Source organism: Mixophyes fleayi, chromosome 5 (assembly GCF_038048845.1).
Source record: "Mixophyes fleayi isolate aMixFle1 chromosome 5, aMixFle1.hap1, whole genome shotgun sequence".
Lineage (NCBI taxonomy): Eukaryota > Metazoa > Chordata > Amphibia > Anura > Limnodynastidae > Mixophyes > Mixophyes fleayi.
Window position 1 is genome coordinate 256694242 of NC_134406.1, and position 19799 is coordinate 256714040.

Sequence of the window (19799 nt, forward strand, 5' to 3'; positions counted from 1 at the left end):
AATGAAGATGTTGCCTATAGCAACCAATCGGATTCTAGCTGTCATTTGTAGAATGCACTAAATAAATGAGAACTATAATCTTATTGGTTGCTATAGGCAACATCTCCACTTTTCAAACCCGCAGTTTAGTAAAGTTACCCCAAGGTGTTGTACCAGATAACTATGGAACGCTTGCAGTGCTTTATCTTTGAAGTGGAGGTTGGGTGCTCATGATCTCAGAGCTCATCAAGAGTGCTGTACTTCCTAGAACAAGATTTGGGGCTAGATTTACTAAACTGCGGGTTTGAAAAAGTGGAGATGTTGCCTATAGCAACCAATCAGATTCTAGCTGTCATTTATTTAGTAAATTCAAGAAAATGACAGCTAGATTCTGATTTGGTTGCTATAGGCAACATCTCCACTTTTTCAAACTCGCAGTTTAGTAAATATACCCCTTGGTCCTTTGTCTACTCTAATGACTCTAATGCCTCACTGTGAGCAGTGCAGTTTATGTAGCCTGATAGTTTGATATTGGCTGGGGCTAAATTCAAACCAGGCAACCGTACAATAGTTTAATCTACATTTTTATTTCTCTGATCTCTTAATATGTGTGCTTCTCTGATAAGGTAATAAGTGGTGATTTTGTGGGATCAATCCACTTGTGAGGGTCCTTAATATCAGGATCAATGCATTTTCATGTTCCAATTAACTAACATTTGTTGGGAAACCAAAGTAAGGCTGTCTTATTGTTTTTATTAATAACATGTTGGGACTGATGAACTTCCCATTGTCAAAATTGTTTAAGAAAAGAGACATTTCATTTCCCTGGCATGGTGAAGTTTGGGTTTTGTGCAGAATAAAAAATAAGCAATTAAATCATCACCATTTATTTATATAGCGCCACTAATTCCGCAGCGCTGTACAGAGAACTCACTCACATCAGTCCCTGCCCCATTAGAGCTTACAGTCTAAAGTCCCTACATACATACAGTCCATACATACACAGACAGAGAGACTAGGGTCAATTTTGATAGCAGCCAATTAACCTACTAGTATGTTTTTGGAGTGTGGGAGGAAACCGGAGCACCCGGAGGAAACCCACGCAAACATGGGGAGAACATACAAACTCCAAACAGATAAGGCCATGGCTGATATATTTGAAAGTTTCTACCATGTCCCCTCTTGACCACCCACAAACCCAACTGATAATCTGTGAATAGAATGCTGAGAATGTACTGGAGCCTTGTGGTGATAATTCTGTCAATATTTTGAAGTTAAAATCTAGAAGTGTGATTGGGCAGTAAGATGTTACCACCTTAGGATCTTCATTCGGTTTCAGGGTCATGTAGGCTTCATTAAAAATTGGAGAAGATGGCAAGAGAGCTGAATTATTTTGCATAGTGATAAAAGTGTGAACAACATTTTGTTGTAGAATTTTATAATATCCAGAGGAAAGGCCATCTCAACTTCGTGATTTACGATGATGCATACTGGAAAACATTGCATTCACTTCTTAACTCATAATATCCACTTTAGGTCCCTCAGATGCCCTTATCGTGTGTTTATCCATGGATTTTATTACTAAGTGATACCTTTATACTATATTTACATAAGTTGCAGTATATGTAAACTATAGAAGCAGCCACGATGGCTTAGTGGTTAGCACTTCTGCCTCACAGCTTTTGGGTCATGAGTTCAATTCCCTACCATGGCCTTATCTATTTGGAGTTTGTATGTTCTCCCCGTGTTTGCGTGGGTTTCCTCCGGGTGCTCCGGTTTCCTCCCACACTCCAAAAACATACTAGTAGGTTAATTGGCTGCTATCAAAATTGACCCTAGTCTCTCTAATGATGAACATTGTAGAGGAGGTGTGTCCTTAAATTACCAGGTTAACAGCAGGAAACAGAATGTGGACCTTGAAACACACAAACACAAGTGAAACACACGGTTTTTTTTTCTCCATGAAATACATTTTTAAAAAACGGTCAGTAAGACTATTTAACACATCTCCACATGCTAACGTATGTAATGTTTTTGAAAGAAGATAAAATATTTTTGTTACTACTGAGAAGCACTTGTGAAAGATTCACCTACCTCTTTTAAGTAAACAGTCAGCAGTTTTTTTTAAAGTTTTTTTTAAAAAAAGAAATGGCACAATGGCGTCCATCTTCACTGACCTCCTATTGTGTTATTTTATTGGTGTTAGGTGTGCAGGTGAATTGTCAGTCATCCCATTAGATTGTGATAGTGAATGCTGTGTTTGGTCATCTCTGTCATCTGTCATTACACCTGCACTGGAGCAGGTGCAAACTATAGATCAGAAAGGAAGCATACTTTGGATAATGGCTGAACTTGAATCAGCTGCATCTGTGTGGGAAAACCCTTGCTGGGCTATATTCATCTGCCCCTTTCCTTCTCCATTCCGCCCTTCAAGTCGTAAGAAATTCTAAGGGCTCGATTTACTAAACTGCCGGTTTGAAAAAGTGGAGATGTTGCCTATAGCAACCAATCAGATTCTAGCTGTCATTTATTTAGTGCATTCTTCAAAATGACAGCTAGAATATGATTGGTTGCTATAGGCAAAATCTCCAATTTTTCAAACCCGCAGTTTAGTAAACATACCCCTAAGTGTCATTTGTGTTTGGATATGAATTGCATGGACCTGCGTTCATTTGCGTAAATCCTGGTCCGCACTTGTGTGGGGCTATTTTCACGCAAGGTAAGGCATGCAAATGAAGTTACGTCTGAAGATGAATCAGATGCCTAGTGCACATTGTTAATGAGGTCCGCTGAAGGCAGGACATGCCTACAAATGTGAATGCCCTTATACAATCAAGATCTTTTAATTGCTGACAGCTGATCAAATCCACAGTTGTTTTCTCTAGAAAATATTTGTAATGACTGTTTTACAAAAATGTATTAATAGCCACCATTTTTAACTGCCAATATTTATTTAAGTTTTTAAAAAAAGTGGAGGTGTCTCCAAGTCCGAAAGATGCCTTCTTCAAAAGTTTTTTTCTTAATTAAATCAATCAGGTTCTGAATTCTACAACAGTTTCTGATAAATAGGCCAAATGGGGTCTGAGTTCCATTGGAGTTCAGGGGGTTTATTTACTAAACTGCGGGTTTGAAAAAGTGAAGATGTTACCTAGAGCAAACAATCAGATTCTGGCTGTCATTTTGTCGAATGTACTAAATAAATAATAACTAGAATCTGATTGGTTGCTATAGGCAACATCTCCACTTTTTCAAACTCACAGTTTAGTAAATATACATCACAAGTTAACCCGTGCATGATACTCATGCATTCTAGTCAAATCAAGCTACTTAAGGTGTTAAAAAGGTTCTTGTCATGCATTTGGGCCATAGCCCAGGCCTCAACCACCAACCACTCCCCACTGTCACCCCCGGCAACCACCAACCACTCCCCACTGTCACCCCCGGCAACCACCAACCACTCCCAACTGTCACTTCTCCTTCAAGAAATATATATATATTTTTTTAAAATCTTTATAAACACTTTTAACAACTAACAAATTAAATTAACAAATTAAAAACACACACACTAAGAATTTAGTAGGTCAGTGTATAACTCCGCCCAGCAGGTGGCGCTGCAGCTTGGTTTTATTTTTTCCACACACACACACACACACAGACAGACTAACACACTAGACATTTATATTATAGATAAGGCTGCTTCTAGAGTTTTTACTGTGGAGCGACCATGAAAAGGTCGGATCTTGGCCATATTGCAGAGGAAAAAGTGTCAGGTTTTTATCATAATATGAATATAAGGGGACAGAGAGAGGGGGGAATCAAATGTCACACCTAACTAATGTGCTCATGTTACTAAAGGCATACATGCAGAACAATATGTTACTTTCAGCTAAGTATTTTATAATCAACATTTAACAGCATAAAATAGAACTAGATCCTGCTTATAACCCTTAACTGATTAAGATCATATTTGATGTAATAATGGAATCATCAAACACGTAGCCTAGCAACAAACATAGCAACAAACATAGTTTTCATGTAAAATATGTCCTTGTAAAAGCTATTGTATTGTAATGTCACGTTAAAAATAAATAACCGCAGACTAACACAGTGAGTAGAAATGGGGTTTTACAATAAATTAATATAACAGATAAATCATTATCCTACTAACATGATGAAATTGGTGCTATAAAAATTAAATACTTTAGTAATTATACGTCAGATGACTGGTATGAGGCCCCACATTGCTTTACAACTGCTGAAGAAGAGAAATACATTTTCCAGTGTTGGCTGCTTTATGTAAATGAAACACATTATTTTCAAACACATATTGAGCTTATCCGATTTATCAATCTGCCTGCCTGTATGTACTCAATAAATAGATTGCTCTTATATCTAGCACATGACTCATTTGGGTGACAAGGAGACAATACTGTGCAATGGTCAGGGAAAGATTAGGGACATAAGAAACAGAGAAATAAAAGCAGATATATACAGAGAAACAGACAAGTGGAGGACCCTTATTTTATGCAGCACTTTGTGATTCGAGACTTCATAAAAATCCAGTCGTAGGATGTATGTTGGGATCGATCTGAGACAACATGAAATAATTTTTGGTGCAGAATTTTGTATAGTTTGCAATGGAGAAGATAAGGATGAGAATTAGAGTTTCTACTGTGGAATGACTGAGGGATCTTGACCACATAAAGAGAAAAAATTGTCAGGTTTTAGTTATAGTATAAATATAGGTGGGGAGTTATAAATCACACCTAGCTAATGTGCTTTGGTGACAGCATGTATGACAGTTCCATGAACTAAGAAAACTGTATTTCTGAAAGTTGTGAAGTTTCAACCATTAGAGGCATATTCAATTGATGGCGGGATCGCCAAAAATCCCATGCTCCAAAAATATTACCGTTAATACGGTAATATCTCGCTGGATTTCAGCGAGTAAATTACCGTATTAACGTTTTTTACGCGCAGGATTACCGTATTAGCGGTAATATTTTTGGAGCGCGGGATTTTCGTCGATCCCGCCGTCAATTGAATATGCCCCTTAGAGTGTCATCTAGGATTATATTGCCCTTTGGCATTCAGAGATTTTTAGACTGGATTTCAGATATGAGATTAGGGGATCTGGGCATCATGTACATATAGGGGACACTTGAGGAGCTAAAGAGGTCCCCAAGTGATTGCATCTACAGAGAGAACATTTCCAGTCCAAGAACAGAACCCTGGGACACACCAGCAGAGAAGAAGTCACCTACGGCTTCCCCTTTATTTCAGCTGTCAATGCACAGTGAGGGGGTGCTGAGGTGAAAATAAAAACACTGTGTGACAGCATGGATAACAGCGAATTTCATCAACTTCACCGGATCCTGTGGATTTAATTAGGTTCCTTGAGAATTAAGAACGTTTATTCCTATTTTGGGGTTGTGGTTGCTTAAGAACTTTTTATCCAACTGAACTTGTATATGGACTGGTACCACCTAGGTTCTTAGATAGAGCCAGCTGGATTAATTTAAATTGCAGTTCCGTGGACTTTGAATAAGGTGGATTCTCTATTTCCTGGACTCCATCTCCCTCTCATCAAATCCACAGGAAGTTAGCAGCTCCTTCAGTCCCATCAATGTCACAAATGCTTGTAAGGGGTTAAAACAAGTAGCTGCTCTTCATTAACTGGAATTAGGAATCTCATTATCCAGTTTTGACCATTATTGTTCTTCCCTGGAATCTAATATTCTTGTATGTAGCAGCTCAGCAGGCAAGAGCCACACATGGGGAGAATCCTAATCCTTGCCTATCACCATCCCATCTTTCTATCCTGGCAAATCTTAAACCAATGATTTAGGACTACCTCTACAGATTGGGATTCCTACTGAGGGAAATTTGGACCATTTAAAAGAGCTTGCATGGGAGATCAAGGGGTGTTCCAGGATTTCTTGGTATAGAGTCTTGTCTCTCACCAGCTCCATCATGATTCCTGCACCAGTTCACTTCTGTGGTACGTATCCTGTCTACCCATCTTGCTGCAGAGGACCTCTGCTCCATCCAGAATTGCTCATGGGTCTGTTCACCTAGTGAACCTGCCGGAGCAGGGAGACTTGGGTTCAGATTCCTACCAAGTCAGTAGAGAACTTTCTGGCCGAGCGTCCAGGACCATCAAGCAGGAAGGAGAGCTGCAACAGCTTGGCCAGGATATTGCCTCTGGAAAGATCCACCGGACCCGAAGGATTCGTTGCTCCGGCATCATCCTCAGCAGCGCTCCACTCGACTACAGCTTGTCCAGGGAACAGCTTAATATAACTAGGTTCGTATACAAGAAAAACTGTTCAGCTTAATAGCGGGTTTGGCTTTAAAAACACTGGAGAAGTTATTGAGTGTTGAGTAGGGTTGATTTAAAGTGAATTAATCATTTTGGTTATTGATTGCAATTGATGTCCATCATTTGTAATAAAGATACAGATGTATGTGTGATCCCGAATAGAAGGTAGAAGCACCTGCATTTTGGCTATTACGCTACAACTTTCCAAATTTTCGAATGACCTTTAATTGACGTAAAGGGGGTTTCCAGTTTGGACAACCTCTTTTTATTCATACCTATGGCAAGTACAGAGGTTACCCCTGCCACAGTCCCTGTTGCCTGAATCGTAGTACCAGCTCGCTAGTGTCAGTGCTAGTTGTAGCTGCAGGGAAAGTGAGCACACAGTCCACATAGCTCTTCTGAAGTGTTATGGACAGTATGAGTCCTACAGCTATGTGATAGCTCTATGATTAAAGTAACGGACAATGTGTGCTACAGGAGAATTGTTATCTCAAAACTTATAATCTCCTTTTCTCTTTACTTCTTCCACTTTGCTTTCCACAGAGCATTGTCATATATTCTTCTTTGCTCTCAGTAGAGATATTAATGGCCACTTTGAGAGAGATTATCATAATAGCTCCCAGTTAGTAAAGGGTGAGATTGTTTCATGGCTGGCGTTGGCATTTCCAGCGCCCCCTGCTGACAGTTCGCGTATGTGCACTGAAGGTCCTTTAGAATTATGAAAAAAATTATGTTTTTCCGGCGCTTATTGTATTCCGCCGGCCCTGGATTGTATAGACTATTTAAAACACTATATAACTAATTCATCACTGTGAAAGACATGAATTGAAGCTTATAACATGATGTTTAAAAAAAAGTGTTTTCATTTTTCCACTTTAAGTGTAATTTTTTGTGTTATACATGACAATGTAACTTTTGCTTTGTTTTGCTGTTTCTTTTCAGTCTTTTTTCTTTAGAAAACAAGTTTTAGAATTGCAAATATAAAGCAAAAGAATTATTTCACCTCAGATCTCATCAATCATCTACTGTGGGATACAATGAAAGATACACTGTACTGCTATAGCAACAGATTACATCACGTGCTTTGTCCTAGATTTAAGAATCTTGCACAACCATCTCCTATTTCTTTTATTCTTCTGATTAATAATACAGTACTATATATATATATCTACAGTACGGGCAGCACGGTGGCTTAGTGGTTAGCACTTCTGCCTCACAGAACTGGGGTCATGAGTTTAATTCCCGACCATGGCCTTATCTGTGTGGAGTGTGTATGTTCTCCCCATGTTTGCGTGTGTTTCCTCCGGGTGCTCCGGTTTCCTCCCACACTCCAAAAACATACTTATAGGTTCATTGGCTGCTATCAAATTGACCCTAGTCTCTCTCTCTCTCTGTCTGTCTGTGTGTGGGGAAAATTTAGACTGTAAGCTCCAATAGGGCAGGGACTGATGTGAATGAGTTCTCTGTACAGCGCTGCGGAATTAGTGGCGCTATATAAATAAATGATGATGATGATGAATAGCTGTTAATAATTGTAAGGAATTACTTTCACATTTGCACCTCCAACCACTAGAGGTCTCTGTATTTGCAAACTTGCCCTTAGATTTGCCTTTATCCAGGATGGCCAGTTTGGAATCAAAGAGAAACCATCTTGGATCCTGTTTTCTGTTTGGGCCTATAAATGGCACTTCCTGGTTCAGACATATGCTTGAGTATTCTGCTTGTTCAGCTCCTGCTACCTGCTCCTCTACCTTGCATCTGTGATTACCTGCTTGTGTACCGACCCGGCAAACGTCTGACTACCCTCTAGTGTACCGACCCGGCAAACGTCTGACTACCCTCTTGTGTACCGACCCGGCAAACGTCTGACTACTCTCTGGATATCTACTCAGCTATTGGGCTTCAGATAATATCACCAGTATCGTTACAATAATGTTGAACAAAAAGTTGTACTTTCTTTCAATTTCCCTACATTCGATACACAAGAGACTTACATCTCTACTCTGTGCTGCTGGAAGACCATGCACATCGCACTATATAGTTCAGTCTGTGGCTTCCAGCTTGCCTCATTTTCCCTCCTCACCTTATGACACTGCCCGTATTGGACCATCCACTCAATTTCATCAAGGACCTGAACAGTGAGGAGAAAAGAGGTCCCATGGGAGAGACCTTCATAATTCGGGTAAGGGGTATGAGGATTACTTATAAAATATATTACTATAAATCATGATATTTCTTATAAAACATTGATAAAAAGTTGAATATTCTTCTATATCAGATTATTGCAAGAAATTACTTGTAAAACTTTTACCTACCCCGGTTCCGTAGTCCTCCAGTCTCGTGTCATCAGGGCTGGTGCAAGCTCTCCATCCCCACTTGGAAGAGGCACCCCCACCGCACTAGGAAGTGTTACCCCCACCCTGCTGCTTCTTACCTTAGAAGGCAGAAGGTGGGAGTGGGAGGTGGGTGCAGCATACGCGGCTCCTCAGACTGGAAGTGGCAGTGTCATTGAATGAGTAACATTATGCTGCTCATTCAGTGTTTTTGGTACCCTTTAAACAATGACGCCCTAGGCAAATGCTTGTTTCGCCTAATGGTTGGGCTGGCCCTGCCTGACAGAGTCTGCTGCCAGAGATGTTCAGCAGCTGTGGCATTGGTTTCCTGGTTGATTAGAAATACAAAGGGGGAGATTCAATTAGCTGCGATGTTCCTGATCACATTGCGGTTGTGCATCTTTACCGTTACTACCGTAAATTCATTGATGATTTTTCAGCGGAGAGTTCTTGTAAAAATCCTGCAGCTGCGATGATCACAAGAACATCGCGGCTAATTGAATCTCCCCCAAAATGTCAAAGAGCAGTGCTGCTTAGAAATAGTTTCTACTACTCAGTAGTTTACTGTTTACCTTACGTGCATAATGCTGTAGCTCTGTTGAGAGTAAATCAGGACCATGCATCAATGACAGACTACTTCAATGCCGTAACGAGGGTGGAACGGGTGGTGCCGTCGCCCAGTGCGCAAAGCCAAGGGGGCGCAGAAGCCATCCGCTACCTGCCTTCAGCCCTTAAGTTCCGCTTAAGGGCTGAAGAGAGAACTTAACGGCTGAAGCATCAAACTCTGGTAAGTTAAAATCTCTCTCTCGTTCTGTCCTCCTATCCCCCCCCCTCCTTAGATGGGGGGCGCCGGTGCCCTGTCTCACCCAGGGCACCAAAATGTATAGTTACGGCACTGGACTACTCTGCTGCATTTCGTTCTCAGTGCGAAAGGAAGAGCAGAATCGGGTAAAAGCTACATGATTTATAAACCAAAGTACTAATTTGCAGTTCTGTAGATTTATTGTCAGGGCTTCATTCACCTCTTTTCTATTGACACAGAAAATCTTTGACCCCAAGCAACATATTCCACCCACTAGCTATCGGATTGAACAATCTTCCTTCTCCCGTCACCAGGCAAAATGTGACACCCCCTTCACACAATTCTTCCCCTAATATTTGAAATCATGTCCCTTGTTTCCTCATTTCGATCTGATTCATTTAACATTTCCTCACCTGAGTTAAACCTATCAGATAATTGTTTTACCAGCTCCACAGAACATCTTTCTTGGATGATAAAAAATAAATAAATAATCAAATACTGACATTCATTTTGCAGAGAGCAAGCTGTCTTTCAGCATCTGCACAATGTTTGTCATACACGTTACTACACTACACAACACACATTTATAGCAACTGACAGTTTGAAAAATCAGCGTTCAGCCTCATAACAAGCTGTGTAATGAGTTGTGCTTAAGGGGTAGTGTCATGCCACAGCAGAAAATCACAGAGCTGCTTTTCATGAGGAATTTATGAGCAATTTTCTTGCAGCGATTTTCCACTGCCAGATATTGGTACTGTAAATATAGAGCACTTTTCTCTACCAGGTAATTGTCAGATACCAACTATTTAAATAGAGCTGCGTTTTATCCACTGGCCTACATTGCTGACAGCGGCAATAGTCAGCAGATCGCTAGAGGAAAATCGCTAGTGGGACATCTTCCATACTGCCCAACTGATGTTGGGAATCAGGGCAGTGATCTTGAGCTTTGAGTTCATTTACCTAATCTTGCAGAATAATCACCAGTGTGGCACTGCCCTAAATAAAAAGAATATGAAATTCACAGACTGTTAATGCATGTTGTTTTAATAGAAAATATTAGAATACATTGCTTTTTTTGGAGTGTGCAGCTGCGCTGACCCTCACAGGCAAGCTCCCAGTTGTTTTAAAAATTATTTCAGATGTCACTGCCCCACACAAGATTACTTTCACTAGAAAAACATAACATTTTAAAATAAATAAATTGATTTGTTTTTGGAATTCTGCTGCTAATAGTCACCGGATTGCAGACTGCACTGTCTGAGCAGGAGTAACTGGGAAGACTGCAGACTGCAGGGATCCAGGTTGGCGTTTGAAGAATCAATGTTGCACTGGCAAAAGGTAAGGGCTCCAGGAAATCCTTTTATACTAACTGCTATCATTTGATTGGAGGCTGCAGACAGCTGAGCTGAAGCAGCACTCTTACTGGCTGAGAGGGATCAGGTGACTGGAGCCAAATTGGTGGCGCTCAGGAACTGGTTTTGGAGGGAACCGTGGAGTGAAGATTGCTATCCCCTTATTGGAAGCTGGGGTCAGCTGAACTGAAGCATCACTGTGACTGGCTGAGGGAGAGCAGGTGTCAGGCACTGTCCACGCACTCCTCCTAAATGCAGGGTACGGTCGGCTATTCTTAGCCCCTCTCCACGTCCCGTTGCCTAGCATCGGTACGTACTTCCGGTTTCATTCTCCCCCCTGCGCATAGCATGTCTAGCAATGGGACGCGCTTCCTGGACTTCGTGTCAGCAGTCAGCTGGGTTCTGATTGCCGAATCAGCTTCCTATCCTCCCTATGTAACAAACACTCTGGCACCATTAGAGCACCAGAGTATTGGATCACACCAGCTCCAGCACTTCCAGTTTGTCCTCCATTCATGTATGCTGACTTTTGACTTGTTTCTTTGCCTATTCTCCTTGATTCCAATTTGGTACTGCACAGCCCGTTTGGTATTGACCTTCTGCTTGTTCCTGACATTTCTTATGATTTCTCCCTGTGTACTGCGCTACTGTTTGGCTTCACCTGAACCGTCTGACTATTCCTGTCTTCACTCCACTGCGCTGGTAACTGACTTGGAGAACCACGACCTGCGCATCCCACGCAGCGATGCCCAAAACTCCTAGCGGGGCTCCCTGGCGAAGACCGTGGGTGCGTTAGACTCCGCGCCTCCCTGTTCAAATGCGTAAATACCAGCCGGTGGCTCCTACATTAACAGTAACCATGACAGTAGGTGTCTGAATCCATGATGGCAGTGCACATGTACTGATTTTTGAGGGATCTCTGGAGTGGCCACATGACAGCATTCTGAAGAGAGATCTGAGACTGCAGGGACAGCTTAGAAAGACAGCGAAAAGGTACGTAACGGGACCCGAGAGCCCGATGCCTGACAAACGCGAGCCAGTGTGGTAAGTTTAATCCTGTTTGGCAATTTAAAAAAGTTCACTAATGATTTTTCAGTGGCATTTGACAAGAGCAGAGCACATTCTTGCAATCAATCTCTAGATTGCCGAAATGTCAAATTATCAATAAATAAATATGTTTACCCCTCCACATATCACAATTAGTTTTTTTTGTCAGTTTCCATGTGAGAAAGTCTCTTAAGATCACAGTATATATTTTAGGCAGAGGGTTATGAAAGCATTATCACACGTAATGTATGGAGATAATTTGTCTTCCTATACATATCAGACTGCTGAATAGGTGCTTCAAGCTTTGAATAATAGTGTTTTCTTTACACATATTTATTTTTCTTATGCTGCCAGGAGATCACAGCGATATCTATTCTGTGATTCATTGAAATTCTACTCACAATTCCTATAACTTTACTGTGAAATTCTTTTATCAGAGAGTAATTGATACACGGAATGCTCTTTGGCGGTTTATATAATTTACCTTAAAATTGGTAGACAGCTTCTGAGGACATGCATACAAATCCACTGCCTTTCATAGGAGAATACGGTGTTCTTGTAGGCACACAGGATGAATTTCAATCTGTATTTCATAAAATAACAACGGATATGAGAAGAGCTTCGTTAATATTAATTACAAATATACTGGCAGATTTGGTTGTAAGGAAATGCGGTTTTAAAAAATCTTATCTTTCTCTAATATCCTTTTTTTCTGAAATGTGCACAATGCTTTAAAAAATAGCGTAATCTCATTTCAATATTCTAGACATGAGTTCACTCCGCATTGTGTAAATATTTACTCACAGACTTCAAAAAATAAACCTCATTACATAATAAATGAGGAAACAAAAAGTTTTAAAAACATTTTTACACTACAGTATGTTTACAAATAATATACAGGCAGCGGACACAAAAATGGAAGAATCGATATGAAGTCACTTAACAGACGTTGGGCAGAGTGGCCTTTGCCGTGGCATTGAGTCTGCCAATGTCTGGAATTCCGTAGGAGGGATACAGCACCAGTGTTCCACAAGACGGTCACTCGTCTCATGCCTGGTAGATAGTGATGGAACAGTCTTTCAAGAATATCCCATAAATACACATTTGGGTTCTAATATGGTGATTAGAAATGCCATGACTTATGGATAACATCAATGTCATACTCATCAAACCAGTGATCAACCACACAAGCTCATTTAATGGAGATATTGTCCTTCTAGAAGATACGCCTCATACCAAAAATAAATGCTTCAACATGGGCTGAAGATAATCACTGAGTACCATTTACTAATGACCGGCATTGTGTTCTAAGGTAATGGCTGCTCCCAAATCACTAAAGAAAGAAGCACCCCACAACATTACGGAGTCACCAGAAACCTTGGAAACAAGCACTTAGGGCTTTAAAGTTATTTAGGTTGGCACCACACATTCACTCATCCATTTGTAGATAACATGGTGGAGGATGATTTATCTGACCATATCCTCAACTGTACGGTAGTCCATTGTCTGTCCTCTTTGTAGCACTTAATTTGCAAACATTTATTGATTGTATAAGGAACTGTTTAGATATTGCAACATCTCCTTACCTTTGGTGTCCTCATCAGAACCTTTTTGCTAAAACTGACTACTCACGCTACAGACAGAAATCTGCAATCACTTGTAGAACTATTTTTCTACATGACCATGCTGGGAAGTTATTTGCTTATATTGAAGACTTTAAAATATGCTTCTCATTTACCCAGAGGTTTCCATTTTTTTGCCTGCTTATCTGTTTATGAAGCAAATAAAAAAATGCCCTGATGATCTCCACCTTCTACCGCCTCATCTTACAATATCAACAGCCCCCCAAGGACACACAGGACCTTAAATGGAAGGAGGACATGGGGGAGACCCTCAACCCTGAGGATTGGGAGGCCATCAGACTTCACCTCTCTGAAACCTCAATTTGCGTCAAGGTCAGGGAGAATGCTGTAAGATTTACTACCTCTGGTAACTTGATCCTCAAAAGCTTCTTCTCATATTTCCAAATTCTTCTCCTCTTTGTTGGTGACTTTGTGGTGGTGTGAGCACTCCATCTCATGTTTGGTGGCACTGTCCGAAATGAATCCTCCTCTGGAAGTAAATACACCGCTCTATCTCTTCCATCACTGGTGTTATCATTCCTGACTTTATTCTATTCTTTGTTACCTGCCATGTCCCATATGTTCCTAAACAACATTATTACTAGAGATGCTCGGGCTCGGTTTTCTGAAAACCGAGCCCACCCGCCCTTCTGAATCACACCAATTGACAAGTATATATATTTATGGGGAGGGAGGACTATAGAATCATTACCCCGGTGAAATCATCATCCAACCCTTGGATAAAGGGGACTGCCCCAGATCTGCAGCGGAGGTGGTCCCCAAGACCCATGTATATAAGTATGGAATGCATATAAATAATATATTCATATATTCTATTAGTGAAGTGTAAGAAATATGTAAAACAGACACTTCAGATATTTGCTCTAAGTATGTATAATACTCACAATGATGCAGATTTGGTTGCTCAAAACATGTCTTTACAATGGAATTGAAAGTCCACATTCTGAGAAATTAAGAGGACAGATTTTTGCCCTGGCAAAGATTACATGTAGAGATGGAGATATGATGGCTGACGATTTACGCTAACTGATGGAGTTAAGAGAATGGGAGAAAGCTAATGCAATGATGGCAACATTACAAAATGCTTCATTAAGACACATCAGGTGATATTTACACAGCATTATCACAGGAGATTTCTTGTTTGCAAGTAAGTCTGTGATTCATGATTATACACACACAGCTGTGTTGGAGAACAGCCCTGCAGTGGAAGATTGTACCTTATGTACGGAACTTTGGGGATATCTGAATGTATCAAGTCAGAGGACTGTGAGATCTAGTTCCCTTTATTCCACAGGCTGGAATCCACGAGTTGGACTACGGGGACATTCTATACTCATAATCCCAGTTCCATTTGAATGGTTAATATTTCCACTGGTCTATTAACGGACATTATCTTCATATCAGTCGTTATATGCACTACTCCTTAGTGGCACAATATATTTTTATATACCTTTTTTTTATTATTTTATACATGTGACAGTCCATTGTTATATGATTTTTTAATTTTCAGTGTCTCAGTGGCCATATTCACGATATTTGCATGTAATGGTATTAATAAATTTGCTCATACAAAGTGATTGACATAGCGCTCCTATATTTTTTTTTTGCATATTCTGTTTCCATACAGGTTTGGAACCTATTAGGGAAGCTGTTGGTCTTCACTTCTAGGTTTGAACCTAGCACCCATAACATATGGTTTTTCTGTTTCCATTAAGACAGCTCGTTGCAGACCTTGGCCAAAATTGGGGACAATTGGACAGTTGTGAAAGGATCATTAGAAAATAGACTGGAAATGACTGGTAAAAGAATGTTAATGCTGTAAATAGGAATATAGGAGCAAAAGCAGTTCAAAATAACATTATTTTACCTATTTTGCACAATTTTATAATTAAATCCAGATCAAAACCAAAACTTTTCGCAATTTTTCGGCAAAGCTTATCACAAAACCAATACATTAACGCGTTTTAGAACCAAGACCACATCCAAAACCAAACCACGGTGGTCAGCGCACATCTATAGTAATAAATAAAACTCAACCATAAAACAAAAATAAAAGAGACAAGACAGAAATCTGTGCTTGCTTAGTTCTACATCATTTGGAGTTGCATTTTTGTGCATCCTTAGTTATGCCCCAATAAGCAATACATTCACCCATTTACTCCAATGGTTTAGGACACCCTCTGTTGTGTGGGCTGTGACATTAATGTGTGCGGTGAAGAAGTCAGATGAAGGCGTCGTCTATTTAATATTTGGACTTTCGTCGTTATTAAAATGGAATTTTAATGATTTGTCCTAACGCACTAATGTACCACTCTATAGACCCTCACAAATAACTGATTAAAGTAAATGGATATGACTGTCTTTATTTAATATTATATTTGTGTCACTAGAATTCTTGAATACATTACTTGCTGGATACTTGCAAGCTGTTAGACTTAATAGAACAAACGGATCTCCATTGATAATAATGGCACCTTTAATGATACATTCCAGACATCTTCAAGTTAATGCTTTTTTCTGTGTGTCATATTATGTCTTGTTGCCATTAGAGATTCTTGTTTTAGAGACTTAGGTGTGCTGGCTTGTATATAATTATAACTAGATAGTTATGCATAATGAATGCACCTAACCATCCATCCAAAAATGTGCTCCTTTACAAAATATGCCCTCGCTAATCTGTGAGCATCTTTGTAATCCAGCCGGAATAACTACAGAAACATTTCTGTGATGTCACAACTGGGAAAAGTTTCTTTAGCTCTGTAATATGCAGTTTGTTTTCGCTTTATATATGACTCCAAGAGAATGTAAGGATGAAACAGGTAAATTTAAAAAAAATATATGTTCAGCTATTTGTTTTGTATAGGTAAAGACTTTCTTCAGCTCCAGCTTGATTGAGGTTACATTCTAATTTTTATGCATGGCGACATTCTAATTTTTATGCATGGCAGCATTCTAATTTTTATGCATGGCAGCATTCTAATTCTAATGCCTGATACAAAGAAAATAAGTGACATATTCAAGATCAAAATTCTGTCATATGCCTAACTAGAATAAATTAAGGGAGACAAATGTCAGGATGAATATGTCAGAAGATGGTCTTGCTTCAGTTTGAATGGGGGTTTTGGATTTGTCTGAATGGGCATGAGTCAGAGGGGAAGGTTGACTTGACCTATTTTATGGATCAATGCAAGTTTAAATGGCTGGTGGACATTGGTAAAAGGGGATGGATGAGAATGTGAGTATGAAAACGGCAGGTTAGGCATTGCTGAGTAGACATGCGCAATTGTTAATAAAGAACACCCAGAGACTCTCCATCTTATTCCTAGTCTACCTTTCTCAAATGCAGCTACCATATCATATTGTTTCCTATAGTATCCTTTTTTTTGCTGGCCATCATCAACCATCAACAACCTACGTCTCTCTCACGTCATCTATTAACATAGAATGCATCTGAACTCTTTGGGACAAACTGTTTCAAAAGCATGTTAGAACTCAAAGTACCATGTTTTAATATGAGGACTGTTTGGGCATCTTCCAGCCTTTGTCTTCCCTAGCCATGTAGTTTGGGAGGTGTGGGAGTAGACTGGTCAGAACACTGGTAATTCAACTCTGTTGCCTTTATTATTATAATTATTATTATTATTATTGTTATTATTTTGTTTAAATGTAAATGTATATTGAGATTTTTCAGCTTCAGCCCAAAACCCTCTCAAGTCCTGTTGAGCCCACCTGGAAATTGAATAGTCATTGTGACCACTGACCCTATGCTATTGGTGTCCGTGTCATTGCTTTATAGGCTGTGTGTTGTTAATCTGAAATTGTTGTTTTATAGGTTAACTACAGTGATCCAACTAGTTGCTGCCCAGATTTCTAAAAACAAATTTCACACAAAATTTGAAAACATATAATAACATAAAAATTAACTTAAGAAGTCCTGGCGTCTCTAGAGTCCCATCAGGACTTGTTCATACGACATACCAACATAAAATGATACGGAATCGAAAATCGACTTTCATGTTATACAAAGTATTGATGTCATGAGGTTAATGCTTGTACTCTTGGAGGATAAATGGTGATTACCTTGCGCAAAAGATTACGTTTGTTTTAGGCTCTTTATAATCCAAGTGTGTGAAGTAAAGACATTATTCAAAGAACTGGATATTATACAGATGGAATCCTCCTATTAGAAGAATATTACTTGACTTTGTACGACAGAGTTCTTCAGCGAGTATTTAATGCAAGCTATTGATTTTAATTATGTGAACTATGTTGTTATAGGTTTTTGTTCTATGTTTATATATGTGCTATTAGGTTTTGTCTATGCAGTCTTAGTTTATGCTTGTTTTTAATATATTATATTAAATTCTTGTTTATACCATCAATATTTACGGCCTTCTCTTCTGCCCAGGCCCTCTGTATTAATATCAACATAAAATAATTCCAAACAAAATAATAATAATAAAAAAATGCATTAAAATACATTTAAATTGTGAAAGAATTCTTCCGTGGTCTGTTTTTCCTTCTCTGCATGATATCTTCTTATTAACTCAAGCAGAAGTGATATAATTCAATGAAAACAAAACATAGCGTGTTATTGTTAAACATTTAACATTGTATGAAAGGTGAAAAGTATGAATATAAAAACAAAAATAAAAATAAAAAGAGTCTTGTGGTCTAATACAGATGGTGCTGCCCTCAATTGAAAATCCACTTACTAGAGGAATTATTTAGCTGATCATCTCACATCCGATGTGATAATTCAAAAGGTACAGATAGCAGAGTAAAATTTCCCAGGCAGTCTCGTCCCCAATTAGTGTTACTCTTACTAGAAATATTCTTTGTTCTGAGAGTTGAAAAAGAATCTTTGGAAGTGTATATACTGCTGAATAAATTTTTGTGTATTCCCCGCTCTTTCCAAAGTGTCTCATATATCAGACATATGAAAAAATGTCAAATACAGATCTAGCATAATATTGCTTAAAACATTGTTCTTTTAATTATCAAAATTAAAATGGAACTTACATAGAAGAATGAAACATATATCCATCATAATTTGTACCAAAAACATCCTACCAGAAGAATAGTGGAATATTCATGTTAGAAGCTTTCCCGGGATACTTTGTGAAGATGGACCACTTGATGTTGAAGATGGTAGGAAAGTCCTTTGTACAAGGAAGAAGCAATATGCTCCTCTATCCAATGCGTTTCGACCTCTTAGGAATAGTTCATTATCAAGTATAGGACAACACACAGCTGACTCCATTATTAACCCATATGGACCAATCTTATTGGCCCAAGGGCAAAGTGCATTATTGATTGAAACACATAATAATTATAAGAAGAACTTTATATATTAACATATTGCATAAAATAATCGTAAAAACAAGTGCAGTAATTCTAAAATTGGTAAATGAATAATAATAGAAAACATGCTGGTCTTAAATGCTTCCGGTTCACTTTTAAGGAAATCCAATCGTCATGTCAACAACCACATAAACACTTACATTGTAAAAGACAAAAGCGCAACATCAAAAGTAAACACCAGAAGTATTTGTTCTTGTATAGGTTGGATTCCAGTAGTTTTACTGAATCCAATATAAATTACTTCTAATAACTTACATGGCCATAGACAAAACTCCACCAACATAGATCTCTTCACTTGTTTTAAAATATCTCCCAACTCAACTCCTCCGTTCTGCACAAGATCTACACCCTTCATCCACACTCATTACCTGCTCCCATTCCCAGTTACAGGACCTTATTTAAGTGTGTGCGCCCATTCTCCTTCAACAGATGCATGCTGGGAAGACCTACTTTCCCAATATGTTGGCAACCATGTTTAGAGGAAGAGGTCTCAATGACCTAGGGAGAGAATTGTTTGTTTATGGCATGTATGTCAGGTGTCTCAGTGATTAAAACTTGCTGATGTTTCATGAGGAACATGGTTAAAATAGTGTTGGAACAAAAGTGAGGGAACATCATCAACAACTTAGGCAAGAGGTTCTGACACGGTGCTTGAGACCATTTCCACCATTAAAGGAAAAGTCAGCTGATGACATGTCTTGTTTCAGACAACTGTAGCAAAGTTTGATTGAAGCAGTTCTGAAGGTTCGATTCCCTCTGGTCTACCTCTCAGTTTACTCTCAAATATCACAAATTACTAACTAAGCAAACCTCACAATTTCTCATGAGATGCAAGAGGACAGATGTTTTGTAAATGATTTTTGAGATAACACTTATTGCAAAGATCCCTGTCTAATCTGTCTAATCTGGACATAATAGTGTTAAAATGGAACTCGTAATGAAAAAAGAAACCATTGT